The 22,056-nt window shown below is 40.2% G+C and overlaps 1 protein-coding gene across 1 annotated transcript in view; it reads right to left on the bottom strand.

Annotated features, from left to right (window-relative positions):
- LOC126176066 (uncharacterized) overlaps nt 1-21,845 on the bottom strand; it is a 121,020-nt gene extending 99,175 nt beyond the window's left edge. Inside the window, exon 1 of the mRNA XM_049923200.1 lies at nt 21,751-21,845. The gene's annotated coding sequence lies outside the window, so the exon portion shown is untranslated. The remainder of the gene's footprint in view (nt 1-21,750) is intronic.
- Between the last annotated feature and the right edge of the window lie 211 nt (nt 21,846-22,056).

Here is a 22,056-nt window from a genome sequence, read left to right as displayed (position 1 = left end):
AGGGGACAAACAAAAGAGAAAGATGTACTCACTGGAAATGAAATGGAGATGGGAGAAACATATAGCCATATGAAGGAATGTACAACAGACCAAGTTATTTATGTAAAATGAAGGAAAGGCAACCACTCGCCTGCAACAGTCTGATGTGTGGGGGATAGATACATGTAAAGGTAAACAGTGTTCACTATATTTTGAGCTCTGGGTCTTGTTCAAGAAAAGTGAACACTCATTCACACATACAACCACACTGACAGCCCAAACACACACTATTATGGATACGGCAACTCTCATTATTGATTACTGCAATAACTGAGAGGATGTGCTTGGGCTGATAGAAGCAGAGAGGGGATAAGGCCAAATATAAAAGGCAAAGAGTAGGTAGAGGGGTAGTGTGAGGCAGGAGTGAGAAAGACAGATGGTTCAGCAGTGGCAAAACAAGACAAAAGGATGTTAGGTGAGGAGGGGGGGTGGGGCAGACTATATAAGATATGTAGAGGGAGGGAAACAGGGAGAGGGAGGGAGGACAACAAAGAGAGGGTGGATGAGACAGAAAGGGAGATGTGAAAGTGAGAGAGACAGGGAAAGGAATGGAAATGGAGGAGTGAGCAGAGATGGGGAGGGGGAGGGGGGGGGGGGAGACAGAGAGAGAGAGAGAGAGAGAGAGAGAGAGAGAGAGAGAGAGAGAGAGATGCTCACATGAGGGAAGCGGTAGGCTGATGGCAGAAGTTAGTACACAAACTAGATGTGGTAGAAGTGGTGTGAACAATGACAGAGCAGAAAATGGAAAGGAAAGATGAGGCAGTGGGAAACTTGGAAAATGGTTAGCGGAGGTTTGGGCCATGGGGATTATGAGAACACATGATGTACTGGAGAGGCAATTCCCATTGGCATAATTCAGAGAAACTTGTGCTGGAAGGGAATATCTAAATGGCAAGCATAATGAAGAAGCTGTTAAAAGTCACTTGTGTAGTTGTACTCAGCTTGTACTGCTAGCGAATTATCAAGTTTGTGGTTGGACACAGTTTGGCAGTGGTCATTCATGTGAAAACAGAATTAGTTACCTTTCATGCCCACAAAGAATGCTGCATAGTAACTGCAGCATAGCTGCCTTCACATGTGGGCCAGCCTTTTATACAGGATGCATACGCGGACAAGGAAAAAAAATTCCCGGATTTCCCAGTTAAAAAAACACTTTCTCCCGGATCAAAACATACTTTTTCCCTGTTAACTGACAGTATATTTTCTCTCGGAACTGTATAAGTCCTTTAAATGATTATGGTTTTATACATGGGCATAGAATTTCCCGGCGCTTTAGAAAACTAAACACAGAAAAAAATATGTGTTTTGGAAAGATCTTTGATGTGCACCAACATGTACGCTGCATATTTTCATATTATTAAAGTATAAATTCGAATTCCACAAAAACACCACATGTTACTTTCCGAAGCATTGAAATCGAGATTGCGATGTGCTTTTGTAAGCCAATCATAGCTCATGTCACGTGATCTCACCAGCCGATGACAGCGGGTATTCAGAGCTTAGGACACGTGATGTAGTGAGTCAATAGCAACATCACTGTTTAAGTAGCACGAACACACAAACAGAAAAAGTTAATTGTTTAAATTAGTATACATAGTGTTGCTTCACGAAACGCAAAGATTTCACATATAATATTGGTCTATAGGATTAATATGCTGCAAGAGATGCTAAACTTTCACATAGAATGTTGGTCTTTTATGTGCGTATTACAATTTAAGATATAACACACAAATGTGCCAGTAAAATTTTTATGTCTAATCTTCTAGGCTCGAAATTCATCTAAATGGCTCATCATCAAAGAGTTGATTTTTAAATGAGAGTCAAATGCTCAGTGATTTGAGAAATTCATCGTATATTCCCGCACATAGTTCCGGTGTAACTGCCAGAGTGGTACTTTGATGGTAATGCTTTTTAAACCACCATTTGGAATATTTTCCCGTGACCTGTTAGAAATAGCTTCATTTCTGCAGTTGCCAGAGAGCGCCACTTGACAGGCATCACCGCGCTTGCACAGCTACGATGTCGTAGGGAGCCCGTATGTTCGTACGTGTAAAACATTAAAAGATCTTACATTGTCGTAAAAGAAACAAGACATCAGAAAATACTCCAAGAGCACCGGAATTTCGTGACCCATACTAAAATATGCATACTTAAAGTGGATATTCTTATGTCCAGACTCACAATGAAGTAGGCCACAACCTGATATTAAGCTTTTCAATGTGGTTTTCGGGATGTAAATTTTCTTGGAGTACCAGTACTGTGTTATCTTGTTTGCTTCTTTATTATGGCATAATTCCATATGTGCTAGAAGTTGAAAACGTGCACTTGAAATGCAGCGGACTGTGTGTGGAATTAAAGACTTCGTTTCAAATATATTGTCTGCCTCAGCAGAAAAGATTAATAAAAGACAATTTCCTTAGAAAAACCGAAAAAATTCTGCAAGGCAATTAATGCTTGACTGTCAGAAAGGTGTAAATAAAATAAAATCTGCAACTAATAACATATTTTTGCCTTCTGTAATTATGTGAATGTATTTTAATATACTTGATAGCTCCCGGCCACATAAATACGTTTTGTTTTCATTTGACATGAGACTAGTAAAAGAAGAGGAAACAGCAAAATTGTAAACACGGGTTTCGTGGAGACTAACCACTTCCCCAGTATCTCAGACTGCTCTGCACATTAGCCCCGGATCTACGATATTTCCAAACTGGGGCAATACCCCGCCACTCCTCAAGCGTTTGAGATAGGAAGCCAAAAATTGTTAAAAAATCAAATTTTCAAAAATACGTTCATTTTGTAGAATCGTACATCTTTCTGAAGAGTCTGACGTATAAAACATATGTGTTCGAGGTCGTGTTATTTGGCAGTAAGTGTGCCAAGGTGCAGTGCCTCGCCTCCTCACACAGCATTCTTCTATCACACGTCAGTGTACTTTGCTCTGTGGAATTGAAACGTTATATTTTGTAATGGATGCCATCAAACCATATTCAGGACAGTGGAAATGAAAGTGTCCTGTGGTGACCCCCCCTCTTGCAATCGGCCGGTTTGACATCCTGTCCCTCTTTTTTTAAAAAAGAGAACTCTTTATTCCCTATCAGCTAACTACTTGCTGCTTTGTGTGACATAAAATTAAATATATAGGATACATAAAACCAGTAAAGCATGAGACAAGCAAGACAATACACATTTCTTCAATCATTAGCTCCTACAATTTTTTTCCCTCTAATCTTGCTACAGCTATACATGGCGTGCTTTCCTTTCTGCGAAAGAATCAATTACCTCATCAAAGTTGGTCAAACATATTGCTACATGAAAAGTAGAAATGTTGTTGTCTAATACCGAAAAAGCTGTTAATACAAATAGGACCCAAGACTGGTGTGGTTTCCCGATCTGATTACGTCTATTTTCTCACTGTCTACTAGATAAAACAAAATAGGCTTTTCTAATACTGCAACAATTGTAATACACAACAAATAAACGAGATGTTTTGGCACAAACGGTGTTTTTTGTAATGACAGAATATAATTCACAAAGTACCAATATCAAATGCCTATTAGGCTTACTACAAGCAAAAAGCTTTACTTTAGGAAATAGTTTCACACTTCATTCATACGCTCCAGTTTCTCAAGAGTGAGATTGAAAAGTAGTACCTATAGACTACGAAATTTTTATACAAACTTGGAATCGTCATATTGTTCCATAATTTGTGTGATGTCCCCGTTTCTTCTCCTTCCTCGCTCTAACAAACAGCCTTATTATCACTAATTCTGTAACTATTCCTGCCAATGTCAAAGCTTATTCACAGGCTAACTTCACTAACTCTGCCAGACTCACCGGTTTAGTTATCCCGTGACTATTCTAAGGTTAGGAGTTGTTACATATTCGTACAACGCGTTTTCCGCGCTTCTTCCGGAATATAACTTAAAGCAGCTGCTAGCAGGGGACTGTACAACTTACCCTTGACTAGTACAGCGATCTGGCCAAAAATGTTCTGTCAAAATTTCATTTTCTTGGATACACCGAGAAGGTAATACGTAATCTTTCTTACCTGTTATTCGTTTATTTCCACTCCTGTAGTCTTAATCTATGGATTTCGCTAGTAATTATAACAATGCTCATCATTTGCAAACCCAATCAACCACACAATCAGGCAGCGATTAGCATTCATCCGTTCGGCCTTACTCCGCTCAGCTTGTATAGCCCCTTTTGTATGTAGGAAAGTTTGTTTCTACACTCCTGGAAATTGAAATAAGAACACCGTGAATTCATTGACCCAGGAAGGGGAAACTTTATTGACACATTCCTGGGGTCAGATACATCACATGATCACACTGACAGAACCACAGGCACATAGACACAGGCAACAGAGCATGCACAATGTCGGCACTAGTACAGTGTATATCCACCTTTCGCAGCAATGCAGGCTGCTATTCTCCCATGGAGACGATCGTAGAGATGCTGGATGTAGTCCTGTGGAATGGCTTGCCATGCAATTTCCACCTGGCGCCTCAGTTGGACCAGCGTTCGTGCTGGACGTGCAGACCGCGTGAGACGACGCTTCATCCAGTCCCAAACATGCTCAATGGGGGACAGATCCGGAGATCTTGCTGGCCAGGGTAGTTGACTTACACCTTCTAGAGCACGTTGGGTGGCACGGGATACATACGGACGTGCATTGTCCTGTTGGAACAGCAAGTTCCCTTGCCGGTCTAGGAATGGTAGAACGATGGGTTCGATGACGGTTTGGATGTACCGTGCACTATTCAGTGCCCCCTCGACGATCACCAGTGGTGTACGGCCAGTGTAGGAATCGCTCCCCACACCATGATGCTGGGTGTTGGCCCTGTGTGCCTCGGTCGTATGCAGTCCTGATTGTGGCGCTCACCTGCACGGCGCCAAACACGCATACGACCATCATTGGCACCAAGGCAGAAGCGACTCTCATCGCTGAAGACGAAACGTCTCCATTCTTCCCTCCATTCACGCCTGTCGCGACACCACTGGAGGCGGGCTGCACGATGTTGGGGCGTGAGCGGAAGGCGGCCTAACGGTGTGCGGGACCGTAGCCCAGCTTCATGGAGACGGTTGCGAATGGTCCTCGCCGATACCCCAGGAGCAACAGTGTCCCTAATTTGCTGGGAAGTGGCGGTGCGGTCCCCTACGGCACTGCGTAGGATCCTACGGTCTTGGCGTGCATCCGTGTGTCGCTGCGGTCCGGTCCCAGGTCGACGGGCACGTGCACCTTCCGCCGACCACTGGCGACAACATCGATGTACTGTGGAGACCTCACGCCCCACGTGTTGAGCAATTCGGCGGTACGTCCACCCGGCCTCCCGCATGCCCACTATACGCCCTCGCTCAAAGTCCGTCAACTGCACATACGGTTCACGTCCACGCTGTCGCGGCATGCTACCAGTGTTAAAGACTGCGATGGAGCTCCGTATGCCACGGCAAACTGGCTGACACTGACGGCGGCGGTGCACAAATGCTGCGCAGCTAGCGCCATTCGACGGCCAACACCGCGGTTCCTGGTGTGTCCGCTGTGCCGTGCGTGTGATCATTGCTTGTACAGCCCTCTCGCAGTGTCCGGAGCAAGTATGGTGGGTCTGACACACCGGTGTCAATGTGTTCTTTTTTCCATTTCCAGGAGTGTACATGTGACGAGGATACCCCTGACAGAGACATCATGTACACTATGCACGCATTCATAAATCAATTTACGATTCATTCAGAAATCAACTTATAACGTGTTCGAAAACAGAAAGGGATGCGTTCAAAAGTCATATGAACATTCGATACACTAACGTGCGCTGGATGCAAGTCGCTTTGTGAAACAAGGTTTTTTCCCTCAAGAAGATGAATTTGAATAGTGAACAAGGACATTACATTCACAGTAAGCAACAAGGAGTCTGGAGTTAATGGGACGGGAACTGTGGAAAGGCGGTGAGCAGTGTCCTGGATGCAGGTTATGGGCAATACTTTGGAGATGTTTGTCAACAAAGACAAAGATTTGTTCTATGGGAGCACTGTAACCTACCTCAATGAGATGACCAATGTAGTGACCTGTGGGGTTGGGTTCGTGGTGTGTGGGGAGAAGGTAAAATGTAGGAGTTCGGGGGAGGCGGGTAGGGGTTGCTTGTGCAGAGGGAGATAGATTCAGATTTTAGGTTTTGAGATGGATCCAAAGCCTTGATGAGCTGCTGGAGGTCATATTGGACTTCTGGGATGGTTTCATGGTTGTATGGTTTGTATGCCGAGGTGTCAAAGTTGGCAGAGGCCCTCAGCTACATAATCACTACAATTTTTTACCTTATGTCTGTGGGAAGGATGATAAGGTCTGGACTGATTTTCATCTATGAATACCGGTAGCTTTGTATTTCAAAAGAGTGATACGAGGGATTTAGGAAGAAAAGGTGAGGCCAGGTCAGAAGTGAGGAATTCTTGAAAGACTGACTATGTCCAAGGTGAGGAGGGTCACAGTTGGAGGGAAGTTGGGACTGTTTTAAACAAGGTTCTGTGTGAGAGTTGATTGTCTGTTGTCAGTAGGTTGCATGATGAAAAAATGTTTTCACTGCAAAGAACTAGTGAAGGAAGGAAGGTCCTTTACATGTCCAGCGTGGTTGAACTTGAGATTCAGATGAAAGGCGGAGCCTTTAGAAAGTACTGGGACTTCTGTACGGCTCAGAGGTTTAGTTGAAAGTTCGAAGCCTGTTACGTGATCAGTGTTCAGGACCACCATGTTTCATGGAATGTGGAGGAAGTTTTCTGGGTGTGGTAAGCAAAGGAAGTCTGCAATGTGTGGTCAGGGGTTGACAGATAGTGGGGGGGGTTGAATCTGAGTGGTGAAGTTTTTATTGGCTAGAGATATTCACAGGAGGGCATTAGACAGGAGTACCTGGGACAGCTTCCTCAGATGGGGCCTTAAGAAGTCTCAGTACTTTCTAGAGGCCTCATGTTTAACCTAAATCCTAAGTTCACCCATGCTGGACTTGTAAAGAACTTTCTTTTCTTTACTTGCACTCTGCAGTGGAAACATTTCTTTGCCACTCTACTAACAACAGACAACCAAAATCGAACACAGAACCTTTTTTAAAACAGTTCCAAACTCCCTCCAACCATGATCCACCTCTCCTTCCATCTAGTCATCATTTGTTAGTCTTTTAACAATTCATTGCTTCTAACCTGGCTCTCGTTCCTCCCCTAATTCCCTCCTATGGAACACAAAACTATCCATGACCTGTTAATCAATCATGACCTTATCATCCTTCCAGCAGACAAGTGTTCCACAATTACGGTCATGAGTCATAGTGACTGGCTGAGGGTCTCTGCCATCTTTCTGAAATCTCTCTATACAAACCTTATGATCATGATACCTCCCAAGAAGTCCACACAAGGCATTAGGTACATCCCAAAACTTGATACCTCTGCACTCCAGTAAGCCCCCACACTCCCCTCTTTTACCCACTAACCAAACTTCCAAAAATCACAAACCCAACCCCATGCCTCCCTACTGGTCATGCCATTGTGACTGGTTACAATGCTCCCACAGAACAAACTTCTGCCTTTGTTTACTAACACCTCCAAACTACTGTCTGTAACCTCTCATTCTCAAGACCCCACCCACTTCCTTCACTGCCTTTCCATAGTTCCTTTCCTGCTACCACCAGACTCCTTGTTCATCAATGTGGATGTTGCGTCCTTGCACACCAACACTGCCATTTCAATGACCTTGCAGCTCTGGAACACTACCTTTCCCAGTGACCTCCTGATACCAAACCAACCATCCCTTTCCTAATCCTCCTGGCCAACCACATCCAGACCCAGAATTGTTTCACTTTTGGAGGACATGTCTATAAAAAAATCTGTGGTACAATCATGGGTACTCACATGCCACCATCCTCTTGCAACTTACTTAAGGGCCATGTGGAGGAATCCTTTCTACCCAATCAACACCTAAAATCCCTTGTCTGTTTCAGATCCATTGATGGCATTTTCGTGATTTGGACTCATGTCAAGGACAGCCTTCTCTTTCCTCCATAACCTAAACAACTACTCCCAAATCTGCTTCACCAGATTTTTCTCAACTCAGATCCACCTTCCTAGATGTCGATCTCCATCTCTCAGATAGATTCATAGATATGTCTGTTTGTATCAAGTGTACCAACCACCAACAGCACTTGCACTTTCACAGATGTCATGTTTTCCATGTCAAAATGTCATTTCCTTACAGCCTCATCAGTCATGGATGCCATAATGGCAGTGAAAAGGGGGAGTCATTGAAATGTACTGATAACCTTACCACAGATAGTACTGATGGCCAATATTCTATGCACCTCACCCATAATTATCTCCCAAGCCATTTCCTCCTCTGATACCATAAACCTGTTAACCAGCCACCAACCAGCACTGTTCTGATCACCCAGTATCATCCTGACCTTGACAAGCTCAAACACATCCTTCACCAGGGCTACGACTGTCTCTTGCTGTGCCCAAAGATGAGGGTTACACTTCCCAAATCCTATCCACGTCACCCAGAGTAGTGTTCTGCAGCCAGCTCAGCCCACAGAATATCATTGTCCATCCCTATTACAATTTCCCAGTAGATAACCCAGGTACAAAACCTATCACATACATGCACCTATCACTTCATAGCACAGTAGAGCCACTGGCGTTTTCCATCATATAAAAGACAGTAAAACATGTGAAATCAGCCAAGCCATATATCAGCAACAATATGTTGCTACTTCTGTGTAGCATTCTACGTGAGTGTCAGGTAACCAAATTACTATTAGCATGAATGGCCACTGTCAAACTGGGACGAACCAAACTTGAGCATCTAGTTGCTGAACATACCGTGTACCACACAAATGACCTTTAACAGCTACTTTACTATGCATGCTATTTGGATATTCCCTTCCACAAAAGTTTCTCTGAACTATGCAGTTGGTAACTCGAAAGAGGTTTATGACTGGCACATCCTTAATAATTACTTCATTGTTTGATATAATACAGTCAGTCTCATTAATAGTTTCATTTGGCACTTCAAAAGCCCATTTCAAATTTTTTCCTACTGAAATAATGTGTGAAGGACAAACATGTGCTTATACCTGGCAAATTGTTCTATAACCTCTCTCATTTCTGGTATCAAGTCCAAAGTTTCACAGTGACAAACGGTTCTTCAGTTTTCACATTAAAATCTCATACTATCATCCTGTTGTGGGACTTTCTTTCATTTATAAGTTTTTAGAGATTTTCACAAAACTCCTCTATCACATCAGAACTTGACCACATTGGTGCATGGTGCTGGGTGATATCTATAGAATATATTTTGATTATTTTTAAAATAAGTTTTGCTATTCTGTCTAAGTCTTTTAAGAATTCTCTTATTTGCATTAAATGTGACACCTTTATTTCAAATATGGTTTGCTCTGCAGAATTCTTCCTTAATTTTCTTATTTGTGATATATTTCTTATAATACCAATAAACTCCTCTTGATGTTATTTAAATCCTCCAACTACACTAACCTATCTTCGGAACATGAAATTCTATTCCGACAGATATGTACAATCTATGGCTCTTCATCCTGCTGCCAAATCATGTTTCATAAATCCTTCAATATTTCTTTGGGGCAACTACCTGACATAGTCAACACACTGAAAGAAATATTGCGGAATCTACAAAACATAATTTGGTGGCAGACCAGAGAGCCATACATTATTTAATATTATTTTGAGCAAAAAATGCTTAAACTTAAGTATTCAAAGGTTACGTGAGTGCAGTACATGTGAATTAAAACCAAAACAGTGTAACAATAAAGACGAGACACAAGTATAACAAACAGATGTGGTAACTGTAAACTGGGCAATGACAGACATATTAACTTTAAAGTACAACACAAATTTACAGTGTGAATTAGCAAGGAAAAAAGCATAAAATTGTAAAGCTATATCAGAGAGCTTGTGATATGCATTAAAGAAACAAAAAACGTGTCCAACCTTGAATTTCATTAATGGTATTAAACACAGCAGTAGTGGGAAAGTTGACAAACAAGAAGCATAAACAAACTGTGGAAGTGAAATGAAGCAAAAATGTGTAAACTGACAATTTCCAAGTATTCACCTGTTACAAGTATGTTTGCTCAAAGTTAAATGATTCAAATGAAGGATATAAGAAGAACAAAGTACTTATTTTAGCTAACAGATAGGAAAGACAGTGAGTAACTTCAACAGGATGAGTCAGACTTCTCTTACCAGGTAAAAAGAATCACTAAAAAGTTAAAAAATATGTACACAAAACGTTAGAATCAGTACTGAAACTATGTAACACACAAATAAATGTAATTATTCAGTCTATTCTCAAGCAACATGACACACAACATCTTAAAGCAGCAAATCATTATATGGTATATACAACAACTGAATTAAGAGATTCAAATAAAATAAGGACCACTGTAAATTTTGAAATGGAAAGACTACATGGCTTCCACATGACAAGGAAACAGAATAAACAGGGATGTGAAAAACTATCATTTCCCACTGGCATGAACAAATTAAAAATCAAAATTGTTCAGCAGTCCTTCTTGGAATCTATTGATACATGGATAAGTAATAAGAAAGGAGACATCATAGAAAAGGAAATGAGCAAGACAGTATGAACTACAATTGACAGGTGGACAAAAAAAGAAAAAGACAGAAGACAGAGAAAAGAAAATAATCAAAACAATGTAAACTAAAATTGACCAGTGGATCAGGGTAACAGACAGTAAAAAAGAAAACATTTGAGGAAATAGTATTACATTAGTGCAGGCTACACATGATGATTGCGCAGGGGCATCAAATGGCTCTCCAGATTAACCAAAATATGCAGAAAAAAGATTATATTAAGATGGCCATCATTCAAATGGTAAATTCTGCTACATCTGCCAATAATGTCATCCCAGTGACTGCAGAATTGTGTGGTGGACGAGATAAATTATTGATCCAATAGAAACACCAGTTCCAGGGGAGCAGCATTTAACCTGAAGGTGATTTAACCTGAAGGTGAGAGGTATTGTAGATATTCCTTGTAAACAGGAAACCATTCCTAACTCCATAATGAAGGTCTTTTAACAACATGTTCAATTCTCATATAGTAAAATAGAAGATTTAAATATGCTAATAATTTAAACTCTGTCTTTAACTGACTACTGTTGTATTAGTGGGCACTATGTTGAAGAATCCATATTCAACAAGAGTAATATAGTTAATATGGCCCGCCAAACCAGTAAAAAAGATTTTGCATTCGCAGCAATGAAACTTGCAAAGTTCAATTTGATAGTAGCCACACTATACTGTTCTCCATCAGAAAATTTTGGGATGGTTCTGGAGAAAATCGAGTGATTCCTAAGTAGTGTTAGTGCAATAAGACAAGAGGTTCCAGTTCATGGGGATTTTAAAATTAACTTTCTCAGTACAAGTGGACAGAGACACCTTAGCTGAGCTCAAAAAATCATTTGAGTGGTCTTATGCCAGAATGAACTAAGTGACATTTTTTAAAAAAATCGAGTTCTTCACTGTTTTAAAATGACAGGGTTTCATTTTGTCTTATGACAAAATGAACTATCTGACAACTCACCTCGTTTCATTGCTGTAGCAAGGGATTTCTTTGGCAGAAGGTTGGTACTATTCATTCTCTTATTCCAAAGTGAACCATGCGGCATCACAAGATGGCTACCATGGTATATAGCTCAGACGCACATTCCCGTGCAATGGCAGAAAATGATGATAATTGTGAAGACGAATCATTTAGTTCTAGTTCTTCTGATGTATATGAACCTATCTAGTGATGGTGCCTCTCAATAATCAAATGGTAAGTGGATTTTAATAACTAGTGATACTTTGTTGTTGTTGTTGTGGTCTTCAGTCCTGAGACTGATTTGATGCAGCTCTCCATGCTACTCTATCCTGTGCAAGCTTCTTCATCTCCCAGTATCTACTGCAACCTACATCCTTCTGAATCTGCTTAGTGTATTCATCTCTTGGTCTCCCTCTACGATTTTTACCCTCCACACTGCACTCCAATGCTAAATTTGTTATCCCTTGATGCCTCAAAACATGTCCTACCAACTGATCCCTTCTTCTAGTCAAGTTGTGTCACAAACTTCTCTTCTCCCCAATCCTATTCAATACCTCCTCATTAGTTATGTGATCTACCCACCTTATCTTCAGCATTCTTCTGTAGCACCACATTTCGAAAGCTTCTATTCGCTTCTTGTCCAAACTAGTTATCGTCCATGTTTCACTTCCATACATGGCTACACTCCATACAAATACTTTCAGAAACGACTTCCTGACACTTAAATCTATACTCGATGTTAACAAATTCCTCTTCTTGAGAAACGCTTTCCTTGCCATTGCCAGTCTACATTTTATATCCTCTCTACTTCGACCATCATCAGTTATTTTACTCCCTAAATAGCAAAACTCCTTTACTACTTTAAGTGTCTCATTTCCTAATCTAATTCCCTCAGCATCACCCGACTTAATTTGACTACATTCCATTATCCTCGTTTTACTTTTGTTGATGTTCATCTTATATCCTCCTTTCAAGACACTATCCATTCCATTCAACTGCTCTTCCAAGTCCTTTGCTGTCTCTGACAGAATTACAATGTCATCGGCGAACCTCAAAGTTAATTGGAGGTTATGTTGTTTACCTCACATGCCAGAATGAACCATGACCACAAGTAGTAAATCTAAGGTCACTGCACAATCGATAGTGAGTGTATGTCGATATTTCGGCCAGTGCTACCATAAATAATGAGGGGAGAGGAAACTTGACCCCGTGGAAAGTAATACCTCTTTATTTAGGGCAGGAAATGTGATTTAATGTGGAGATGGTTCACTCTGGCAGAAGAGTTCCTGAAAGAATTGTATTTTTCATCAGCTACCAAAGTAATGAAATGGAACATCCTAACTTGGTCTCATGATTTGCATTCTGAATAAATCAGTTTTGAAAACGAATTTGTAGATCTAAGTAACTTGTTTTTCAGATGAACATGAAATTTCTGGCAATAAAAGGAAAAAAAGGAAACAGGGAACAATGGAAGAAAACCCTAAGGAAGAAGAAGTGAAAGAGTGGGGAAACTTACGTTCATAGTAAAGGGGAGACTGTACCAGGAAAGACATTTGTTGATTTTAATTTTTCATGTAGACAAAAATGCTGGTGAAAAATAAATTGTGAGGAGAAAAGAAGGTTTTTTGACACATTTTATGGAAGCGGGTCTTCGGATGGGCAGACATCAATAATATATGGTTCAGTTAACAATGTTCCCATCAAAAGGAAGCGTTCTAAAACTGACAAGAAGAAGTTTTCTAGGAACTATTATATTTCCTAGTGTGGATGGAAATGATGTGAAGGCGTGCAAAGAAACTTATCTAAAGGCACTACAGATATCTGGCAGCAGGGTGCATCGAGCCATAGCCAAAGCAAAGACAAGCTCTTTATGGGACCAGCATGGAAAACATGTACCTCATAATAAAAGTGCTGACTCAGTTATTATTCACATCCATAATCATATTAATAGTTTTCCCAGTGCATCGAGTCGCTACTGCAGAAGAGATTTGTAAAAAAAGTACTTGGACAGTAGACTAAATCTTAGTTTGATGTACAGATTATTCATTGATAAGCTGAAAGAAGAAGATCCCAATTTTAAACCTCCCAGCCCATCACTGTACGAAAAAGTATTTAGGCGAGACTTCAATCTCAGTTTCAAGCCTCCTCAAAAGGATACATGTCAAACATGTGACAGGCTAAACACACTAATTACAGCAGAGGAGACACTTAGAGCTGGCGAGGCAGACACTGAGAAGCTACAAAGATTAAGAAAGGAGCAGGAATTACACCACAGGAAGGCCGAAGCTGCAAGAGATTGTCTGAAAAGGGATATGGAGAACTCAAAGACAGAAGATAATCTTACAGTTTTTTCATTTGATTTGCAGAAAGCATTACTGCTGGCAAAATTGACAACAGGTGTTGCATACTATAAACATCAACTCTCCTGCTTTAATCTTGGAATTCATGACTTTGAAAGTGGAAAGGCAGTAATGCATAGTTGGAATGAAAGTATTGCTTCAAGGGGAGCTCAAGAGGTAGGCTCTTGTGTATCGAAGTATGTCGAATCTCATGATATTGCTCCAAGTATGGTCAGATTCGTGTGGGGGGCAAAACAGGAATTTTAAAATTATGGCAATTTGGATGTATTTGGTTCAGAGTGACAAAACTAACATTGAGGAAACTACGCACAAATTTGTTGAACCTGGTCACTCATATCTTCCGAATGACAGTGATTTTGGGGATATAGAGAGGAAACTATGGCATTATCCAGAATTATTTGTCCCTGAACAGCTGTATTGTATTACTGAGAATGCCAGAGTGAAGAAAGGTAAATCTGAAGTTGTAAAAACGGATTGTAGTGACTTCAAAAGGGATTGTAGTGATTTCAAAAGTACTGTGCTACTCGAAAAAGCAATGACTAACAGAAAAGTAAATCTTTCTGGAGAAAAAGTTGAGTGGCTTAGGATTAAGGAAATCAGATTTTCAAAAGAGAGGTCGGGGATAATGGAGTACAAATACAGCCACAATGACATGGAAGAATACTCTTCAGTGAATTTATATAAACGCTTAAAAGCTTGCCACTGTTCTCTCAGTCAAATTACACTACCTACACTGTATCCATTAGGGCGCACTCTACGCCCTGAGAAACTGAAAGATATTCAGAGCCTTCTAATGTACATACCCCCAATATACCATGAATTCTATAAGGGCTCAAAATGGCTGAAGTATCAGAAATGAGCAGTGACACTAATGAAGAAAATGAGTAATGGGGAAGCATAATCATCGCCTTAAGTATATTCCAATGTTCTCTCCTAATTACAAAAATTGCTTAATAATGCTGTATTACATAAATGCTGAAATTATATCTGTGTGTTTCAGTTGCCAAATAGATCTATATATGAATATAAAACAAAAACAAGAAAACTATATTTTGTATTGAAGTGCGTTAATGTGATGTGACAACAAAATAACCTGACGTACATGGATATTTTACATTGTTTCTCTGTAGTTTTAAGTTTCAAACTGTAATTAAATAATGTGGTGCAAGGCTCAAAGTGCTTGTAAAAGTTTTTCACACCCATTATGCACCAGACCACATGTATATTCATAAATATATTTGAATAAATAAGTTGCTATAAACTCATAACTTCAGTCCTTTATTTCTCAAAACTAACTAAATGTCACTTAGATCATTCTGGCAGAAGACCACTCATATAATCTTACTGTCACATCAAATGCTGTAAGAAGAATAACAGCCTTGAGCAAAATCCTGACTGAGACAGATAAATTTAAGTGTACAACAGTGTACAATAAAGGCCTCAACAATGATAAAGTTTTAGTACTTACTATTATGGTTAAAGGAGAAAAGCAAAAAGCAAAATACTAAAGGTAAAATGCAGGAACTTCAGCCAGGAAGAAGTAACCTACTTTAATTTATTATTGCTCACTGAAGATTGGTTTGCAGTCTATGAAACTACAAATATGGATACAAATTTCAACTTATATCTAATAACATTGCTGAAGCATTTTCATACTGCCTTCCCACTAAAAGTGCTACACTGTTATGTCCTTCAGCCAAGTGCTGAAACTTACTTCAATTGAGATACACATGATGCAATAACAACCATTTGTTTATTAACATGAACTAAACTAAGTACAGCTTCTGAGGACAAATGTGCATGAACATCAAAAAAGTGCTGGGAGGACCATGGAGGATAAGTAATGACACGGTCCTGTGAGGCTGGTAATTCATGGGCAATCAACTAATGGCAGAGAGGTGCCATAATGATATGATCCCATGAGGCAGTGGCTCGTAGGCAGTCCACATGCAGATCCTGCAAAGCAGTGCCCTCAGAAGTTGATGACAGAAGTCCAGAGTCATATGGGGCTCACAGCGAGGGCGAGATGATGCATAGGTGGGCAGCAGCAGCAGGCATCGTGTCCATAATTGAGACTTGTGGTGACTGATGGATGGTCGGAGACTGGAGCATAACTAGCTTTCAAGGCCAGAATGGCAACCTACGAACAGGTCCATTGAAAACCATATGCATGGTGTCATGTGGACACATGAGCACATGACGTGAATTAATGCCTGCAATGGCAGTGCAGTGTTCCTTGATACGCACACTATGTATTAGTGTGGTTTGTGCCCACAGACACTGCAGCAGCTACAGTAGACTTCTATTAACAAACAACCTCTGGATTGAGGAAGGGTTGTGCCTGGCCCGTGAAGCATACCAGAAAGTGTGGTGGCTGAATATGCAGAGGCACAGCCCTGCATACATTACAGCCCTCCCCCTTATAAAAGATGGTTCAACCACCTTAAAGAAGTGCCGCATCCAAGGAAGGAGATACAATGCAGCCACAACTGCAGACTGCCCCAAAAACTGGAACTAAACGACAGTACAATCAGCCAGTGTGCAAACTTGTGCCTGAAAAGTTACCAGCAAGTTGCTGAGTACTGCAGCACAACCTGGCATGCCACAAGCATGGAATGATCTCAAAACACTATGCATAAAAAGAATACCAGAAATTGCACAAACCTCTGAATTAGACTGCAAGATACAATGAACAAGAATGCTGAGTGTATGTTAATGTTGCATCTGATACAGAAGAATAGAAAAATTACTTAATCATTCCACAATAACTTATAAAAGCTCATTGCAAGGTATATGAATATATTGAATTAAACCACTAACCAACACAAGAAAATTATCCTGATAAAACAAGTATGCCCATGCCATGTCCATGCCAGCGAACATCAACTGGTCGTCAGAAGCTATGATAGGGAGGGCCAGATGTAGGCAGGGCTTGCGGCGAAATTTCCGTGATGGCACAAACAAAGGACCAGAAGAAGACATGATGGGATCAGCAGTGCCAACAGGAATGGTGACACCAGCAGCATGGCCAATAACAATAGCAGGAGTGGCCACTGGGGCAGTGCCAGTGGGGATGGCCAGACCGGCAGCAGGAGCAGCCAGTGGTAGATGCAGCAGGCTAGCTATGACGGGGCTGGAAATGACTTGACTGAAAAGAAAGCTGGCACTGGCATCAACAGGAAGGCTGAATGTGACTGGACCGGCGATGACTAGACTGATGATGAGGTTTGCAGCATTGTCGACAGGCTGCAATGACAGGAGGGTTGGCCATTACAGGTCTGACTAGACTGACAAGAGGTCTGGTGTCATCATCTACAGAGCTGGCGATGACAGGAGGGCCAGCCATGACAGGGGTGGCATGACAAAGTTGATGTCCATTGGCATCACAAGGGGTGAGCTGGATGCAGATGGACTTCTGCCGTAGAGCTCTGTGAACAAAAATCTGAGTGTTGCTTGGCATGACAACATTGCAAACAACCTGGCTGATGATGGCCCACCTTGCCACAAAATTCATGGATGGCAGTCCAGACACTGTTCACAATCACACTCACTCAAACACTGTGGGGAGGACTGTCCATCATGAACCAAGAAACTAGTACACGCTCGGCATGACTACAGGTGATTGTCACTACCAAAATGCTCATGTAACATTCCACTAATAAGCCACAGTCTATTTCCTCCAGACAAGAGTCTGGAAGAAACTGACCACAAAAATGGAAATTTTCTGTATCAGTACTTGCAATAAAGTGAGCACTGCACTGCATACCTTATATGCCGTAGGCTATAAAGTGCATCTCCAACTGTTGACAGTATATGGCCCACTCCTATTTCTGGCTGTCAAACACCCAAAAATTCAGCACAGATGCAGGAGTGGCTTATTGAGATACAGCCACTGTAGTCAGAACCTGAGTGGGCTGAGTTACGCTCTGCAGCAGAATTTGCTCACACTGTAAGTGAATGACTTAAGTGGAAGACAGTTCCAATGACTGGACCAATATGATAATTCAAAAGAACACTCAAACCTTACACGAAAAGTAAGTGCCAGTGAATTGGAAACCAAACTGTCATAAGACTACGAAAAATTCACCAAATAATCATTGAAACCAGTGCGCACAAGCACCATGAATTAAGAGAGTTCCTATTTCAAAAACACATGAATGGTTGCTCAAGTGATGCAGAAAATAGAACAACTACCAAAAAACTAGTTTCACCAACTTGAAGGTACTGAGGAACTTGGACACCAATTACAAACCGAACGCCTGCCAAAATCTAGACATGAAATTCAATAAACAGTAACAAAATCAGAGAAACAAACAGCCCTAGTCCAGTAAGTCTGGTACATGGTTGGAAACACTTGCACAGCAGTAGGATTCACAGACTGTGACTAATACCACTGAATACAGACTGGCACAACACAATAAGCTTCAAAAAGCTACCCCATCAAGATGATATATTACATAAGGAAAAATCCATTGGTTGGAAAACCACATGAACAGTTTAAGAGAAAAATGATACCTTGCTCCAGCAAAGCAAATTAATACACATCAGTAACCACTAAAATACACATGAAGAACAACCTCATCACCACTGTTACGAATGGTGGACGAGAGGAGACAACTCCAAAATGCACTTTAACATGCGTAAAATAAGCCTCGTAACCATTGTTATGTATTTTGGCTGAGTGATGTGATGGTAGAAGTTGATGCAATAACAACTGTCTGTTTACTAACTTGAACCAAACTAAGTAAAAATTTTGAGGACGAATGTCAATTAATGTTGAAGTGGTTAGGAGTGGGCAGGATAAGCAATGACACGGTCCCATGAGGCTGGGAGCTCCTAGGAAGTCAACCAATGCACAGAAAGATGCAGTAATGACACGGTACCATGAGGCGATAGCTCGCAGGCAGTCCACACACAGATCCTGGGAAGCAGTTCCCTCATGAGCAACTGATGGAAGTCTTTTGTATATGGCGCTCATGGTGAGTGTGAGATAACAGGCAGCAGCAATGGCAGGCTTTGGGTCTGTAACAGAGACTCATGATAGCTGATGGTCAGCTGGAGCCCAGACTGTAACTGGGTCTTGAGGGGCGAAGTGGTGACCTAAGTATGCACCTGCAGAAGACTGCATGTGTGGTATCACATATGACAAACCAAAATTTTTCAAGTCATTTTTCAGATTATGGAAACTTGTGATACCATTGTATTTATTTATTCTTTTTTGTGTATATCAAACATAAAATCTGTAATTAACTTGTACATTGACAGTTAGGGTGAAATCTGAAGTTATGTTAGTAAATCTAAACCACATGACTTCTGTGCATTCACACTGTTGAAACAGGTTTTCAATTTATTTATTTTATAATTGAATATTTTGACTCAAAACTTGACGTAGACTTATTTTACTACTGTGGTTAGTGTTTCATTGTTTCTGTATGCAAATTCTCTTTATCACTTGTTTTGTCTTGTTGTGTACTACTCTTTATTGGCCTTTTCCATTTATTTGAAGTGCTTGTACATTTATGACCATTTACCTAACATAGATCTAACACGAAAAGTTTTGGTAATAGAAAGGTATCACCAGTAGTTCATGGTTTTGATTAAAATGATTTGAACATTTTAATAGATATTGTCAGTAATTAAATACATATGAACATTATTTGTTTAAAAATTTCAATTTTATATAATTTTCTTAAAAATTTCATGTAAGATTTCTAGTCAAAAACAAACATTTTTCGCTTATTTCATGTTAACATAACTAAAAGATTCTTTACATTTGAATATTAACAATCATTTAATACACACATTAATTTTTTATGGGGTGACTAATTTTCATAACATTATATGTTCTACAGAATCACACAATGTCATTCATATTACATGTCCAACATTGTGTGAGGGGGATGTTATAAAAACCAAGATTTTCAAGTAACTTTTCAGTTAACACAAACTTGCAATACCACTCTATTTGCAAATATAGTTGAACCTATTTTCGGATATGAGGTATCTGATTCATGTTTTTGTGCATTTACACAATATCTTAGCACTCCAATCAACTTATGTCTTGTTCAAAGTCAGTCATGTACATATCAATAACTCTACATATTTCTGGGTTGTATTAAAAAAAAATTAGTTCTCCTGTAACTGCTGCTATGAAGTATAAAATATAACCTCGTTTTACTTTGGATTCGTATAATCGGTGCCATATCATGATATCATTCATAAGAGATGTGACATACATTTGATTAATTTACCACCTTATTTTAAGTAAAACTTTTGACTTAGCATATTTTTTTGAGAAATATCAACTTTATTTTCACAAACACAAACACCCTTTATTTTCATTACATTTTTAAAAGTTTTCTATTTAAAAAAAATTATTTAGTCTGTCTTAAATCTTAAAAACAAAAATGATTGTATCACTACTTTGATTTGCCGAATGTTCTGGATGCTTCTAAATTGAAATATAATTCATATATACCATGAAATTGATGCCAAAGACTTGCACTTGGGCACTTCTAATTCTGCAGTTCAGATTGTCACTTCATGAAGGCTCTTTGCTATGAAGCTCACAGAAAAATAAGAAACTGCACATTAAGTCTTTGTGTGAATAGTATGACATACTGTACATGAAAATGTCTCCAAATTTCTGTTTTTGGAACTGTATAAAGTGCAAAAAACGTGTTTATCTAAAAAGAAAGATGATGAGACTTACCAAACAAAAGCGCTGGCAGGTCGATAGACACACAAACAAACACAAATATACACACAAAATTCAAGCTTTCGCAACAAACGGTTGCTTCGTCAGGAAAGAGGGAAGGAGAGGGAAAGACGAAAGGATGTGGGTTTTAAGGGAGAGGGTAAGGAGTTATTCCAATCCCGGGAGCGGAAAGACTTACCTTAGGGGGAAAAAAGGACAGGAATACACTCGCACACACACACATATCCATCCGCATATACACAGTATGTGTGTATTAACATATGTTGTGTCTGTGTATATGCGGATGGATATGTGTGTGTGTGCGAGTGTATACCTGTCCTTTTTTCCCCCTAAGGTAAGTCTTTCCGCTCCCGGGATTGGAATGACTCCTTACCCTCTCCCTTAAAACCCACATCCTTTCGTCTTTCCCTCTCCTTCCCTCTTTCCTGACGAAGCAACCGTTTGTTGCGAAAGCTTGAATTTTGTGTGTATGTTTGTGTTTGTTTGTGTGTCTATCGACCTGCCAGCGCTTTTGTTTGGTAAATCTCATCATCTTTCTTTTTAGATATATTTTTCCCATGTGGAATGTTTCCCTCTATTATATTCATATCATTAAAAAACGTGTTTATATTGAGATAATAATATTATACCTCCACCTTATCTGGACCGACACACAGGACAACATTTATTTTCAACAGGGTTACGTAGTGCAAACTGTGCATGGACACTGATGTAAAACTTCAAGTTCGGTAATATCATCGGTATAAAATCTCTGCACTTTTAGGTATTTACTAAAAATATTGTAATAATAGTATGAAACTACAATAAGACTGAAATTTTAATACAAGAAAAAGCTAAGGGTGGCCTATACAGTGTGGACAGGTGTCCATGTGGACACAAATAGGTGCCTTGGCCTGCAGGTTGTGTACCATGACCTGGCACACCACGTATCGACATGGATTGTGACCCCAGACATTGTGGTGGCTGCAGGAGGCTTGTTAGTAGAAAGTTAAGTGATTCTTGTATTGACAAACAACCTCCAAGGTGAGGAAGAGGCCCTGCCTGGCCCGTGAAGCATATCCCTAAGTGTATTGGCCAAATATGCAGGGATGCAGCCCTGCATACACCACATATATCAGAAAAAAATAACACGGGCAATGGCTGGAGGGTGAAGGAAATAAAGCTTCTTTTCATAAAAACAGAGCACTGTATTTGTAAGGAAAACAATATCATCAAACAACAAAAAATTCTGGATGGAATGCAACAATATTATGAAAAGGATAGTTGTTACTCACCATATAGTGGAGATGCTGAGTCACAGATAGTACAAAAACACACACTCA

The sequence above is a fragment of the Schistocerca cancellata genome, chromosome 3 (genome assembly GCF_023864275.1).
Source record: "Schistocerca cancellata isolate TAMUIC-IGC-003103 chromosome 3, iqSchCanc2.1, whole genome shotgun sequence".
Taxonomy (NCBI): Eukaryota; Metazoa; Arthropoda; class Insecta; order Orthoptera; family Acrididae; genus Schistocerca; species Schistocerca cancellata.
The sequence above is the reverse complement of the archived record's forward strand: the minus strand, read 5'-3'. Positions and strand labels throughout refer to the sequence as shown.